This window comes from Aythya ferina (assembly GCF_964211825.1).
Source record: "Aythya ferina genome assembly, chromosome: 12".
Classification (NCBI taxonomy): domain Eukaryota; kingdom Metazoa; phylum Chordata; class Aves; order Anseriformes; family Anatidae; genus Aythya; species Aythya ferina.
In genome coordinates, this window is record NC_140308.1 from 15,284,020 (window position 1) to 15,300,069 (window position 16,050).

At 42.0% G+C, this 16,050-nt stretch overlaps 1 protein-coding gene across 2 annotated transcripts in view; it reads left to right on the plus strand.

Annotated features, from left to right (window-relative positions):
* LOC311443263 (uncharacterized protein) overlaps positions 1-16,050 on the plus strand; it is a 471,777-nt gene that overhangs the window by 379,415 nt on the left and 76,312 nt on the right. Inside the window, exon 1 of one of the 2 annotated variants that reach the window (XM_084533325.1) lies at positions 4,279-4,525. The exons of the other annotated variant lie outside the window; for it this stretch is intronic. The gene's annotated coding sequence lies outside the window, so the exon portion shown is untranslated. Of the gene's footprint in view, positions 1-4,278; positions 4,526-16,050 lie in introns of those variants that run through there. 2 annotated transcript variants of the gene reach the window in all.

A 16,050-nucleotide genomic window follows, 5' to 3' on the forward strand; every position in this document is an offset into this window, starting at 1 on the left:
CCACTGATATCCAGGTATGTCTTTTCCTTCTCAAGAAGCTTAATCTATGTGCAATGTTAATGAGAAAAATATTAAGACAAAATGTGTAAAATTGCTTCCTAGAAAGGTTTAATCTATATGTAAATGTAGAGTTGCATATGAGAGAACTGGCTAACAGTATCCCGAAGGAAAGACAGTATTCATGTAGACTGAGTATTCATGTAGACTGGATCATTATAAATGTATGCTTTCAGATGCTGCCTTCTTTAACATCACATGGTTTCCTAATGAGAAAAGTTTGCCTTTTGTTTTTACTTCTTTCTCTCCGTCTCTCTGCCTTTCTTCCACCCACCTCTCTTCTTCAGCTAAGTCTGGTGGAGTGAGTAGTATGATGAAAACTGGGAGAAATTTTGATTTGGAAGTTGTTGACTTTTGAGTGAATCCTGAAGAGGATGAATGTAAAGCAGTAACAGGTCAGCTAATTAATGATTTATGAGATTTTGACTTCCATAGATGTTTAATAAGGATCTCTCATCTGCATGCTACATTGCTTGAAACGGTGTGGAAAGCAAACCTCAAAGACCAGAAAGAAAACCTCAAAGACCTCTGTTTGAACACGGAGAAGGCTGTCATCCTTGGGATGTTAGCAAGTGTTGCCTTCACCAGCAAGCTTTCCCAGGCAGACTTTGGGCAGGGAACTATGAAGTTCTTCCATCTGTGTCTTGGAGTGAGACCGTGTGCTGGTAGGTGATTTAAGCAGTGATTTTTGAATACCCAGTTCAGTAGCGGCAGACCAGGAGACAGTAAATAAGGGTAACAACTGCTCCCATTTTATCTACAAGGAAAGGGAATTCTTCTGGATGGATTTGTTATGAGCAAAATGTATTGCCTCCCTGCCTCTGTCATCCTCACCACCACAGTAAACCTTTTGTGGGACTTTGCAGGGAAAGGAATAGAGAGCTTGAAGACATATGAGGACAAGGCAGCAATCAAACTACATTTTCTGAGGGCTGAGGGGATCTTTTCTCCCTAGCAGGATTCCATTAAGTTTTCTTAGCATTAAACTGCAAGTATTTTAAGCTACTGAACTCTGGAAGAGGAGCCATGTGCTTTCATGATGCTCAAACTTTGATCCTAAGTTGCTGTAAAGCTCCAGTTCAGCAAAATGCTTAAGTGTGTGCTTGATTTTAAATACATGAATACTTACAGTAACAGAATGGTCAAGAGCAGCATGAAGTCTGCTTTGCCTCACAACTAAGCCACTATGTAACTTATGAGTATGGTGTATTATCAGTCTAGCGTACCTATTTCTATGCAACCCTCCCATGGAAATGCTTTCCCTAGAGTTGGTGGGATTTAAATATAAACTTAATTTAGGAAGAGCAGAGGATGAGTGCATATGCTTGATTTATATGCATTTTATCTTCTGGTGGCCTAAATAACTTCTTGCATCCTGATTTAAATTCTTAGGCTGTTTAAGTATTTTTCCCTGCAAGACTTAGAGTTTTTCTGGAAACACTGTGTTGTTTCTTTCATAAAGTCATTACAGCGAGCTGTCCAGATTTTTGTTGTAACATCTGTGCATTTAATGAATAATGGCTGAAGTCTTCTTTCCTCATCTTTTATTGATTGAGGTCTTTTTCTACATCTTGTGTATGACGTGGTTTTGCTCTAATGCCTTGTCTCTGTGTGGTTATTTTCCAGACTTGTGTAAATTATGACATCTGAGCTAGTAGTTTCAATATTGAAAATTTATATTATTTGAAGACAAAATCACTAGCTCAGAGTTCAGAGGGAATGAAGGTCATACTGCGCAGAGAACCATGTTCTGTTTGCTGGCGGGTCTGACATCTGAGGATTACAACATCTGTGGTACACAGGCCTGGAGTTCTTCACAAGGGTAAATTTCAAGTGGCAGTCCTGATCTGGTACTAGTGGAATCAACAAGAACTTTGTAATGTACTTCAGGCTATGCAGAATCATGAACAAATGAAAAGTGTAAACTATGAAACCCAAGTATTTCAGAATGAAGTCTCCACAGAACAGTATTTCACTGATCTTTTTTCTTTTTTCTTCATAGTTCTTTGGTACCATTAAGCTTTTTCTATAAAGGAGATAAAAGCTCTGGCATGTTTGCTTATTTTCCTTCACATGGAGCTTTTTCATAGGAGAATAAATGTTTTTCACTGAGATTTACATGTTGTCAAGGCTCTCAGTGACAATAGAGTGTGGTTACTACTTGACATGTGAGGGGATTCTGTCGTTCCAGTGTCTATAGCAACTGTAAGCCCTTGCAGTCTGCTTTCTTGTGTTATACAGGGCACAGAATTTGAGGAGGGTCACAGAAGGACACCACTACGTAGACAGAAGCAAAAAATCAAGGGAAGTAATAATCATCATCAGTATTAGTCAACAGTGTGTTGAGAAAATGCTTTTTTGATCGTTTTATGTGTGGTAGTATCAGCAGGTCTGTAGTTCCAATGATGGCAAACCTCTAGGAAAAGGATTGGATGTGGGTTCTGACTCTCAAGTGTTTGTAGCTCTACCACTGTCCACGTGGTAGAACATGGCCCATATTAACAATGATGGGAAAAAGTGAAATGCTGCTGTATGAAATGCATTACATCTGAACTTGTTGCATTCACTCGCCAAGTCAAGCACATACTCACCAATCATTAGCATTTGAAATAAGATTAATTTCTGGGATCAAAAGACAGCATTTTGTTACTTTTGCAACATTTCAGTTGCTGAGATGCATTTTGATTACTCTGATCAAAGAGTCATTGAGCATTGGAAGCTAATATTGGCCGTCATTCTGTCTGACGTATTTTGCACTGTGTCATGTCTAACCCTTTGTCATGATTAAACATTCATTTGCACCAACTATGGTGCCTGACAGTCTTACATCATAAAGCATTTTATTCACTGCAAATTAGGATTCAGTGCGCTCCTCTGTGGGGGATTTTCCCACTAATGACATATGTAAATAGCACTCATTCATTCTAATATTAAGGGGAAAGGTACAGAAGCATGCAGATCTCCTAATGAATCTGTGTTATACCTCAGATGAAAGGAAAACAATGTGTTTTTCAGATGTTAATTTTGTTATCTGCACACACTGTGTTCCCCTCAACTCCCTCAAAGTTGAGATACACAGAACCAGATTTATAGAGCCTTTATGTTCACAAAGACTGTTTGTCAGAGAGGTACCCATGCATGCACACTTTCTGTAACAATATGGAACCCCTTACTTCCACGAAGAAAAGGAAGAAATACAGCCATATTATTCAAATGTGAACCCTAAGAAATTGGGCCGTTCTTTGTGTGTGTAAAACTTTTTTTTTTTTTCTCTCTGCTCTTTCTGTAGCAGCATAACACACAGTTTTAGCACTCCAACAAAGCCTGATGGCTTCTGTCACTTTATTATACTTGTATTTTTATGGCAGTGTGCTGTGAAATGTACTGTCCTTTACGTCAATGACCCTTGTCACCTACTCTGCCATATTTTGTATTTATTTAATAATGTTTAGTGGTTTGATGTTGAGAACCACAGTAAAAATATTCTAGTCTTCACGTTTCATGAAGGAGGCATTCTGTTAATTTTCTTTGGCCCTTCATTTCTGAGGGCCTTTATTTAGCTTTCTTTCCTTTGGGCTTATTGGGGAAGCAAGGGACTCTGTGCATTCACCCTATGTCATGATCTTAATTGCGCTTCTCTCAGTGCTTTCAAAAGTCTTTCATAAAGTACTTAGACATGTACAAGATCCCCATGGTTCCTGCAGAATGGTTTAGTATGAAGTTAGTATGGTTTAGTAAGGTTAGTATGATTTAGTAAAGTTCGGATGAGATGTTGGCAAAAAGTTCTTCAATGAGAGTCAGTCAGGCACTGAAGAAGTTCCCCAGGGAGGTGGTCACAGCACCATGCCTGATGGTGTTCAAGAAGTGTTTGGACAACACCCATAGATATATGTTGTGACTCTTAGGTTGCCCTGGTCAGGAGTTGTTGGACCTGATGATCCTCATGGGTCCCGTCCATCTCAGGGTAATCTGTGAGGTAGATCAGAGAGAAAATTGCTGAGTTTCTCCTTGAAAATTTCTCCAAACTGATGAGTGAGATCCAAGATCTTGCACAATGAAGAGAACCCCGTTCACGCTGATCCGGAGTGCACATGTAGCACATCTGTGGGCATTTCCAGTTCCTAGCAATGGTCAGAAAGCAGGGACGAGAGAGGCCTGAGCATTAGGATCGGCCCAGGTAGGATCAGTTGGGGCAGGGGCTTAGCCCAGGTGCGGCCCAGGCCTGTGCTGATGCAGGCACCATGCGAGGCTGGTCAGGGCCATCAGGGCTCAGTGCTGCAGGTGGGAGCTGGCAGCCATCTTGTCTCTCGGACGTTTGTAACCTTTGTTGAAAGCACAACCATGGGCGTTCTGTGGGCTCTTTGTGCTGGTCTGTGCTATGAGGACAGGTACAGCTGGAAGTAAGGGGAGTGAAGAAGGGCAGAGCGGCTGTGAACTGCACAAAATGCAGAAAAAGACTGGACTGTAGGTAAGTTAGTGAAGCAAGGGCAGTCCTTCTGTTATGGCAGTCCCCTCAGCCTCTTCCCTGCTCTGGGGCAGGAGCAGGGGGTCGAGGTGTGGGGGAACCAAAAACTGCTTGGTGGGAGGGGGCCAAGGGTGCATCCCCAAGCCCTTGGCTGCTCTGTGTTGGCCCTGGTGTGCCTGGGTGCTGCCTCTGGGCTGGGCTCTGCACAGTGCATTTGTAGGGTGCTTTGAGTTGTGCAGGGTAGCTCGAAATTAGGTCCTCTCTTATCAAGACTTAAAAATGTTTCTGGTGAAGTCAGTGGCAAATCGCTTTTGTCTGCATTGGGAAAAAGTAAGCTTTAATTCTCCCACTTGCTCATCATTCATGGTTAGTGTTGAGACTGTCTTTCTGTAAAAGAAATAGGACATTCCCGCTGTATTTATTTCTTCTGAAAAGAGTGTGAGTTGTTTGTTGGGAACTCTGGTGTTTCCTTCTTGTGCATGGGAGAAAATAAATTTGCTTTGGGGGAAGAAAAAAGATCATTTATTCCTTTGTCTTTTAACCAAGGTTTAAGTGTTAGTGCTTAAAACCTAGCAGTTTAATGCTGTTTAAACTCTCTAGGCAGTCCTAATGAGCAGTATCTTTATTTCTTTTGCCTTGAGGAATGAGTGGTGTTTCGTCATTTTTGTTTTAAGTTGATGCCGACATCCCCTACAAATGGGTCAGGCAGTCACTGAAGTGAACACTTGGCCACGTTTGTGCTAACTCTAGTCGTTTGTTTTTTTTTCTTTTTTTTTTTTTTTTTCTTTTTGCCAGAGGAAAAAGAATTCTAATTTCTATCAGTCTAAATTGTGCTGGGCAGCATTATCAGCTGGAAAGACCCCTCTGATTTGACAGGCCCCACTGTATGATGATTAATTACTACTCAGCTTCATTGGACTTTTCTAATTTCCTTTTGCCAATAGCTGTAGGCAACAAGCGATAAGTACTGCTCTTATTATTTTGTGCAAAGGAAAATGTCTATTACTGCTCTGTCCTACAAGTAATCAGAATAAAAAGACAGCTGATCGGGAAACCTGTGAGGATCATTCTGTCTTTATTTATCCTATCCCTGCTTTCTTTCTGTGCTGATTCTACACAGAAGTTGTTTTACATAGTTGCCTGTCAAAATAAGAAGATAAAATCATAAGCTCTATCAAAGTAGTTGACATTTTGAAATTTGTATAATGATTTCATGGGAATTAATCCTCAATCTCCAAATAAATCCTCCTCAAAATGCTAATATAACTAGAAATCTTATACCACGGAATGTAAAACAATTCTTAATCTTCCTTTTCTATTTTGCCATAAATTTATTGTATTAGAAGGCTGCCCTGTTGAGAGAAATTAAAGCATTATCACCAAATGCAAGAAGAGTAAGTCTTTTACGTAACACTCGCATTATAATGATTTTTTGAGAGACCAAATGCTGTGCAGTTCTCTGAGAAGGTGCGTTAGTTAGAACTTGTCAAGGACTTCACTGCTGGAGATAAAAATGGAACTTTACAACTCTGGTGTCTTTGCTTTTAATGAAACATTAGGCATTTTCCAGTGAATTAATTCTGGAAAAGCCATCTGAGTTGCTTCTGTATTCTCCTCATTTAAGAGATGTCTCAGAATTTTCTTTCAGACTGCAGATGTTAAACGCACGCTGGGTAACAGCAAAGCTCGTCTGTATGGTGTGTGGGAGCTCTGTGGCAGGACAGAGGCGTATGTAATTGTAGTACAGTTAGCTGCTGTCTGGCCTAATTGCCTGTAGGATGGGGCGCCTTACCGGTGGGCTTGGTGTGTGCTGCTGTAGCTTTGGTTTAGTAGTTACCTCAGTCACATCTGACAGGGCTGGATGTCCTTGTGCATGCCAGATCTATTTTCAGAGGGTTTCATTACTTAAACAGTTGGGAATAAGTGAGACCTGTGAACTTAAATGTCTCCCTCACCTTGGAAAGGGGCTTTCCCAACTCCCTCAGATGCTTCTGAACGTTACCTTGCTGCTTCTACCTGAAGACTTGTGTGAAAGGATTGAATGTTGATACGCTAGAGAAGGCACTCGGAAACTCCTACAGGGCATGGTGTTTATCTGGGTTTTGTAAGATTTGTTGTGCTGGCTTGTTCAAAAATGTTTCTTCTGAGCAGGTCCTTCCTGCTCTTTTTGCCTGTGGTTAGAACTTCAGGTGTTCGTGTGGTATGGGCTAGACTCACACAGCTACTGCAAAGTGCCAGCAGGGTCAGGGCTCTGTGTGATGCTGCAGCTGTTTGTTGGTGGTTTCTTAAGCTGAAATGGAAGATGACAAAATGATAGCAAAAAAAAAAAAAAAAAAAAGGCATTCTAAACTAATTGTCTTGAGGCTTAAATAATATATGGTGCTCCTACCGGGAGCTGTCCTGCATCGGGAGCACACAGCACTTACCAGCCCATCCTCTGGGAGGATGGAAATCCAGGGCCTACCGTAGTCTTTGTAAATACGGACGTCCTTCGTGTGGAAGTTGTGTGCAGCAAACAAGAGGGAGAGAGAAGGGATATTTGCATGCAACTTCCACATCTGCTACTGAACCCAAGAGCCAGATTAGTATCTGCATTCATTTCCCCAAATAAACAGAGAACCAAATGGCTTGCAGATCTCCTGAAGCTCCTGTTTCACTATCCAAAGCCTTCCTAGCCTCTGCAGAGTGACATTCAGGGGCTGCTAGGGAGACCACAGGTGCCAGTTGTGACTCCTTTCCCATGGTCCCAGCAGGAAGGGGTGGGAACCAAGTCCCTCTGCATAGGAAAACTGGGAAAGGCCTTCAAGGTGGCTGACCCAGCATAAAGCTTCCCGACCACTGATGAGGAGCCAGTTTGGCTTGCGCATACTCAGCATCTCTCTCTTTCTCACCACATGATTCAGGATATTGCGTAGTTATCTTTTCCCAGCTGTAGTTACTTCTATTTTTGTTTTTCAGCCAACAAAAATAAATGTATTGGCAATATATTGGCAACGTAGCTGCCAGTGCTGTTTTCCTTGATACAAACACGGCATTGTTAGTCACAATAAGGTGCTTGTGATGTTGTTCCCAGACTGGTAGCGCTACTTTAATAGTTGGTGACTTCACGCAGTTAATCTAAAAAGTATTGGATTATATTCTTTCCTCCCACTTTATCCCCTTCAGCATCTGATGGTTATTGTTCTCTCGGTTTAGGATAGCTCCCCCTCAGTAGGAGGGAACAAGGCACCGAGTGTTTCACTTGAGAAGAGTTATTGTAGCTAAGGCCCCTGCGTGCTCCAGTGGAAAATACCTTGCAAGGATGTCTGTTGAAAGTCTCTCTTAATTATATAGTCTTATGGTAGCAAATCAGAGGTTAATGAGTGTCTCAACAGTTATTGTGAAGTGCTCTTTAGTTACTAGTGTTTCCAGTGGAAATGCTGTGTGCTGTACTGGGTTGCAGTATAAAGTATGGCATACTCGTTCAGCTACTGTAATTATGGTATCCTGTTCCCTCATTATAATCTGAATAGGATAGCACATTTAGAGTTTATTCAGTCATTTAAAGCAATAATAACTACTTTGTAGAGATCTGGATCACTGAGGTACATACATGCATTAAAGAGCTTATCGCAGGGTCATCAGCAACTATTAAGCAAACTAGCTTCTTTAGCAAATAAGATGTAATATCCGTATGCTGTTGATAAGCATAATTTCTCCTCCTCTGTTCATGGATGAGTCACCGTACAGTTTTGTCTTGCCGTCTGTGTCTTTGTGTACTTAAACACCATACGGGTGAATTGCTGAGAGGTGTCAGTAAGCAACAAGCATGGCAGTAACAAAGCAGGAAAAATTTCTGCACCCTTTTGACAAAAAAGGGTCTGCCCTAAGTCCTACCAGTTCAAGGGGGTTAGGAGGGAAGCGGGCACCTGTCCCTCTGACACAAGTGGGGTCTAAAAACTGCCCTAAAGGAGATGTGCTCCCTTAGTAGTTTGGGTAGCACCCGGAGTGTTCTGGTTCCCAGGAGCACGAGGACTGGCGATTCACCTCCTGACCCGCTCATCCTGGCACCGCTGGTAACAGCAAGCCCCTGCTGCAACTTCCTCTGTGCATTCACCGAATTCCTGGTACTCAAGGTCAGGCAGCAAACAAGTCTATGACAGAAATGAGAAAAAGGAGGTAGCATCTATTCTTGGAGATACCTTCCAGGCTGCTTTGCAGCTCTGACAATTAATATTTGAATAAACTCAAAACCACATTCCTTTGCTACCTCCAGAAGCAGGCTTTCAGCCCTTCTAGGTTATAGCTTCTACTTCACTACGTGGCTGTTTGTTGCAAACCTTATTTCTGTGTTGATCGGTGTTTATTGTTCCTGCAAAATAGTCTGTGTTGCAGTGTTTTTCTTATCGATGCGGAGTGATAACAGGCATCCTCCAATTAACTCCTCTTTAGGGAAAGAAAACAAAAAGACAGTCTCTAGGTAGGTGTTGGAGAAAAAGGATTTCCCAATATTATTATTTATTTGAAGTAAATGATTTATGGAATATTTATAGAGTAATTCAGCAAAACCTCTGCAATATTTTTGTCACTCCTAGGCCAAATAATTATAGTTTAGGGTTTATTCGTTTAATTTGGACTAATTTAGGAAGTGAAATATCTAATGATGCAACTGCTTTGTTCTTTTTCTAATAAAAGGTAGGAGCTTTTGAGTGTTATTAGACTGAGATAAGCTAGGCTTCTGTATGGCACAATTTTGTATGTCTGAACTAGCAAAAGCCTTTGAAGTCCTATGAATCTTTCTGCTTGTTAATTCTTCCATTTGTTTGATTTTTGGTACAAAGAAAATGAAAGAATATGATGAGATTATGGCATTTTAAGTCAATATTTATTAAAAAATCAATCTCGATGAAAATCTGCCCATCCCTCTAATTAGATGAGGCAACTTGAGGTTGATTTTTAATTGCAAAAGTAATTACACAGAGCAGATAGCCAGTGACATTTGATTATCTAGGTGATTGATTAAAAAGCCTAGCTCACAGAGCAGATTGTCAGCCAGGGGAATCGAGACAAAAGAGCAAATTAAAAAAGTTGTCCTGTTAGTAATCACAAAATTCAAGGATGAAATTACAAAGCCAAACACCTCCAATCCACCTCATCTTCATCACTCACACGCGTGCAGCATGCCTGAGCTCAAAAAGGGGCGATAAAGAAATGGATTACTTTTAAAAGGAGGAAGTATTCGGGAAATATAAAAATGAAGGATCAGAAGCACTGCTGAGAATAGGGACTTGAACCACAGAAGCAAAGAAATAAAAATTCCTCTTAATTGTGACAGAGTTCATTTTCCCTGTGCTCTTATAAAAGCTCATTAAACCCAAGCAGGGTTAGTCAAATTAAATGAAATGTGTTGGATAACAAAATATATTTTTAGTGACAAATCTTAATGATTATTTAGGAATCTAGTCTAGATTATCCCTTTCTCCTCCAATATGTGTATTTTACAGTGGATATTCACTTAATTTGCTAATACCTTGGTTTTCTTTTGTGTCATTTTAACTTTGTGTCATGTGTAGCATAATCTCTGCTGTGTTCCTGGTGGCTCTGGAGGTTTGGATCAAGTCCAGTGTGTGGGGGGTGGTGGTGTTGATGTTGGTTTTATTTTGGGGGGTTGTTGTTTAAACCATGTCAATGTACTGTTACATTATCTGAATTATCAGATTGTTTGGGCAAAATAGTCTGGTAGAAGCACTCCAGTCAGGTCAAAATGGAATTTAAGCTTGAAACTCATTCATGAAAGTAACTATGTTCTCCAAAACATCATGTGGCTTCTTGATGTTGCTTTTCTGCCATTTAAACAAGTGTCAGTCATTTTCTATACCACAGGTGCCTAAAAGGTGGTTGCTTAAATGCTATAATGAAGGGTGAGACTGAACAGCAATACCTCACCAATTGAAACCAGAACGATGTAATATCATGACCAGAGAATAAAACCCGAAACATATAATATCATAATATATTTATTTAAAATAAAGGAGGGAAGTGAAATTGTTGTAGGCATCCATCCAGCATCAGCCTGCCTGCCTTGAGAGTCCTCCATAGCTAAGTGCAGCTAATGTCAGCTGGTACCAAGTGGGAGTTTTACTGTTGTGAGCATCAGCATCAGGCCCTTCATCTGTTGTCTAGCAGTCATTCAGGGAAATCTTTGTGATCCAGTTACTAATTCCATGGAAACAACATGGTTTTTCCTTCCCTGATGTTGTCATTGAGAAAAAGAAATGATTACTAGACTGCTGGATTTGTTAAATGCCAGCTCTGTATTGTTCTTTTATGAGGCTCTATTACCTGTCACCCATCAAAATGTAATCTGACAAAGGGTAAATAAAAAAAAAAATCCAATTGATTAAAGGTGCTTCTTGCATATTAGAGGATTGTGTAGTTTTGCAGGTTCCTGATAGCATTTTTGCATAAAAGCACATGAGCACTGAAGCAGGAATGGATGCAGGCCTCATTTTGTTTCTGGCTTTCCAACGTAGAAAGACACAAATCTGCAGGAAAGGCAAATTATTAAACAATGAGAGGGTCGAGTCAGTTGTGGATATGTGTAATTGGCAACCTCAAGAGAGCAATTTGAATAGAGTAATACCATAGAAAATCAGTATCCATTTTAAGTACAATAAAATGAGTAAGGGTGTGTTGGGTAGTTTGCAGACATTACAACAATAGTCTTTGTTTTTCTTTCAGCATTTTGAGGAGGTGGGGTGAAAACAGCAGAAATAATTTTCTATAAGAGCGACTGCCTCTTTGTTTAGCAAACAAAACGTCAAGCTCATTTACAGATTTTGGTAATTTCAAAGCTTTCTGCAGACAACTTCATATCCCTGCTCAGAGCAAGCTCAAAGAATGAACTCGATCTTGTATATTCCTTCTCCGTTAAGCCTAGAACTATATATGCCACTGTTTTATGATGTTTACGGTTTGTGTATCATTTTAGAAACAATATCTTTGTTTGCAAGCTAAATATTCTTTATCTGATTTCATTTACAATCATTGTCTCATGTGGAAGCTACTTCCATAAAAATGGACTCGTGCACTGCATGGACATGGGATCCTCACCCCAATTTTCTGAAACAGACGCTCTGGGTGATCTAATATTATTGATTTTTCTGATCAGTTTTCCACCCCCCTCAGTCTGAGTACCTCTATTTTTTGCCTTTGTCTGGGTTAAACAAGAAATTCAGATGTTGGTAATTAACTGGAGTTCCCCTGCTGCCAGTCCAAATTCAGTTCCAAAAAGCCCTGTATATTGCTACTTCTGCATTTGTTAACAATGTCCAGACAACAGGTCTGCAATTAGATTCCCATCTGTTAGGCTGAGCATTTAGCATAGCCAATGGATGCAAATGAACTCGGCTCCCTCGATGGAGTGGATCCCTAACTGGCAGTGCTCTATGTGAAAAGAAATTCATTGGTAAACGATACGAAGGAGATGAGGCTTCTAATACTACCACAGCTCTAGGATGTTCAAACGCGAACAATCAAATACTGTTGCTACATATGATGGTTACTCGAACAAATCTGAAAATGTATTTAAGTATGCTGCTGTTCCCTGCTACGTCTTGGATGCTGCATTAGATTGAGAGGAGAAATGCGAACTTTAAGTGTTAGGTATGGTGCTTGATGCATAAAGCTGTGCTGCCTGAGTATCTGGACGTTAGGATTCTGCACCAGTTGCTGTCTGAGGCTCCTAAAGGAATGTTAGGGAGTATTAGATATTTTAACAGGATAAAATGCAAAATGTAGAGAGATGCATTTTTAGAAATTCTTGTGTTTAATCTCGAGCTGCAATTTTGTATCAGTTTTAACAGCGTTATAATAAGGGATAATCCTACGAAGTCCATAGGCTGTGTGTTGGAGGATTAACTAAAGCTTGCATATTTAAATGTTCCATTTTCTACTGGAATGTCTATAAAATAGACAGTAAAACCCACTTAAACTAATACCTGTTGAAGGGCTAAAAGAGTAAGGAAAAACCTCTGTGCAAACTCAGATTTTTCTCTAAATATTCATTATATTGCTCCTTTGCCTTTGCCAAATTTGCAGATCAAAAATAAATATATTTAGTACATGAATATAGAGTTAAATGCTGTTTCTTATGCATTAAAAAAGTATTAGTTCTGGTGTAACATGAATTTTCACATTTTATATTAATTTCTTCTAATACCATTTACAGCTTAGAGCAAAAATCCCAAAGTAATAGTAAAAGATATGTTTCTAAAGCAATACTTGACGTTTGTTTGGTTCTCTAGTAAAAGGAGAGAACACTTGGCATTTAGTGGGATTTGTTTTGTACAGTGTTCAAATCTATGCAGGCTAGTTATTATGGCTCCTTTTTTTGTCTTTGGTCATGATAATGAGCATTTGAAAACGTGTTGTGCCTTTTTCAGTCAGTTTTGTGATCGTCATCCCTTGGATTTGGCCTGCACTCCGTGTTTGCTAGCAGGACAAATACTGGGGGCATAGAGAGAGCCCCAAAGATGTCACAATATTTGTTGGTATTAAAATCTAACTAAAAATAAACACTTCTAAGGTAACCGTCAACATCATTTCCGAGTATGGGATTCCATAGTTCTACCTGCAAGAGGTGTTGAGGTGGTTCCTGCCCCCACCTTTGCACCCTAGCAGCACATTGGCCACCAGCTGCACCAGTAAAGCCCATTTTGCTTCACCAAGCCCCTCTGATTTCCCCCTATGCTGAAGAGTTACAGGTGCTCAGAGCAGCCTTTCTGTGCCCTGTTGGTCTGCAGCTAGAGCTTTATGTGCCTCGGCGAGCCCGCCAAGTCTCCTGTAACGCCACGCAGGCTGCAGACAGCCCAGCTGTGGTGAGGAGGGGGAGCTTTGATCAGTGCTGGCAGGTTCAGGAGCAGTGTCAGCAGGGTTACGCCACTCTGCCTGCCTGAGGACAGTGCTGCAGTGCTTGGGGCAAGGTGGAAGCGAGCCCGTTGGAAGGATGTGCCCTGCTCCGCGGAACCAAGGAGCTTCTGCACTGAATGGAAGTAAATGGACTTAGAGATTTGTTTGGGGCCCTTCGAGGAAGATTGCATCCGTTTGTTTCAAGCCATCTAGCAGTGTGGAATTGCTCGGGAGGAGATGTATGCTGCCTGTCACCATGACTAAAGTGCAGAGCTTTGCCTCCGTGGGATTCCACTTCTCAGGGCCTGACAGGAGATGTGTGGGATCAGCATTCCCTGCCAGGCAAGCCGTTGGTCCAAGCATGCTGCAGACAGGGTGGGAGCTTGTGATTGCCTGGTCCATAGCCTGCTAATCTTCCAGATTAGTCTGGGCTTTCTCCCCTGGGGGATAGAAGGCCATCAGCAGAAAGCAAGAGCAATCCCCTGCTCTTTCCCTGACAAGAAACAGATAGTGACAGCAGCTTAGAAACCTGGGAACTGGGCTAGAGAGATTCCGGAGCGTGTGGGTATGGTGTTTTAGTCGGTCACGTTTTCCTTTCTGTCCTTAAATAGGAAATTCTGCATATGTGCAGGTGGTGGAGGGGCTGTGTCCAGGGAGGAGGGAGCACAGGAGCATGCTGAACAGCTCCTGTGCTCTGCGCGTTGCTTTGCTTGGTGTGAAGGTTGGTCTCGTGTGGGATAGCCTCCTCAACAGAGAGTAGCCACCTGCTGATGTGGGCTTTTGGTGCGCGGGCCTTGCTCTGGCAAGGATATTTCTGGGAATTTGAACGAGTTCCATTTTGCTCTTTGCTTCCTGAAGTTGCATGCTGTGGAAAAGCTCACGGTTTTTTGCCTCCTGTATACTTCCAGGACAGTAAGCTCCTGGGGGCTGCCTGGCCTTTCTTTTACAGCTTCCTGATGCTCAAACACTTTGAGTTTTCCAGTGACATGTCCACCAGCCAGCTTCTGTCCTGTTTCACTTGCCTTGTTACTACCTGGAGGGCAGGTCTAAAAACAGGAGCCCAACATCAGTGTCCTGCATTCAAGTAAGGAAATTAACCTCATAATTGTCTCTTAAATGCATTCTTTCACTACACAGCTTGCGGGGGAGAGGGGCAGAGGTCGTTTAACTCGCACAGCGATCACATTGTCATCAGCATAGAAAACCATTAGCTCAGTAGGTTATAGCTAATCCCACCACTAGCAGTCTAACCCACCTAATTTTTCTAATAAAGAAAAATATTGATGAGGTTACAGAAATTAGCCAAAAGAATGCATTTAATGAACACCAACTAATCAGCATAGCTGGGGCTTGTTGGAAGAGGTGGAGGCGATTTCAGCTCCCTTCCCACTGGAGCTATACCTGCCAGTCCTTCATAACCTGCTGCTGCTGTTTGTTCCTTCACTTGTTTGGTGTCATGGAAGACAGCTTGGCTTGTGGTATGATTTGTTATTACACATCTTCCTGCTTGTTTGATGCCGTAAAGGTTACATCCGCAGCGATGCCGGGGGTGTGACTGCAGCTGGTTTGGATATGGCAGAGGAAGGCTGGAGTCCTGCAGGACTGGCTGTGCTCAGCCCTGCGCTGCGCCTCATCCCAGCAGGTGTGGAGCTGGCTCTGGTTTAGCCTCTTAATTTAGCCCTCTTTCCTCTCTAAGCATGAGCTGCTGTCATTTTGGGGGCCGTTGAGTGTTGTGGAGGCAGGAATGGAAATGGTGGGGCTGCGTTAGTTGTATCTGCGGATAATTGCAGAGCAAAATCACCATTCAGAATGGGCTGCGTCTTGACACACCAGAAGTTTTCAGTCTCAAACACAGCTTATAAGCAGTCCAGGCTGCACTGGATCTACGTTGTTTTAATTTGGTGAGAGTCTGTCTTCCAGCACCTGCAGTTTGTCCTCAGGAGGCCGTTGGTATTGCTCCATCTTTGGGAAGTCAGCATTTTTCTCTGCAATGGGGTGATCGCTTCAGGAGCAGAGGCACATTTACTCTGACAGGCTGGGCAGTCTGGGTCTTTGTGCCTGGGTGCCTGCACGCCATAAAGAGAGGGGAGGGCTGGTGGCAGGGAAGGCTGGCTCCCTGCTTCCTGTGGCCTCTGCCTCACACTGTCCAGGGAACCTGAGACGAGGTAGAGGTGCTAGTACGTTTTGGTCTTGTTATGGTAATGGTTATAATTATCCTCCACAGGTAGTCCAACATAATTTGATTGTTTGAAATTAGTGTTAGGATGGGAGGGAGTTAAGGAGGTAAGTGTGGATAGCATCCAACAAGAGGTATGAACGCGTGACACTGGTGCCATGGGAGCCATGGAAAGGATTCTTGTGATTTCTGCCCTGTTGCAGTTGTATTTAGGAACCAAAAGGCAGGGGGTGGGGGAAGGAAATGTTCTTAGTTTTCTGGGTTATTAATTGCACTCTGATAGCCCCTGTCTTCCTGATGAAGAGAGTTTCTGCTCTTACTTGTTGCTTATTGTTGCTAAACTGTAATTGCAGGACACAGGGAGGTTTCTCTTTCACATTCTCCTTCACGTAGGCAACCCATATTTGAACAATTCACCTCCAGAGGCATCCCACGCCACCAACTTCCTTTGGATGCTTTTAGC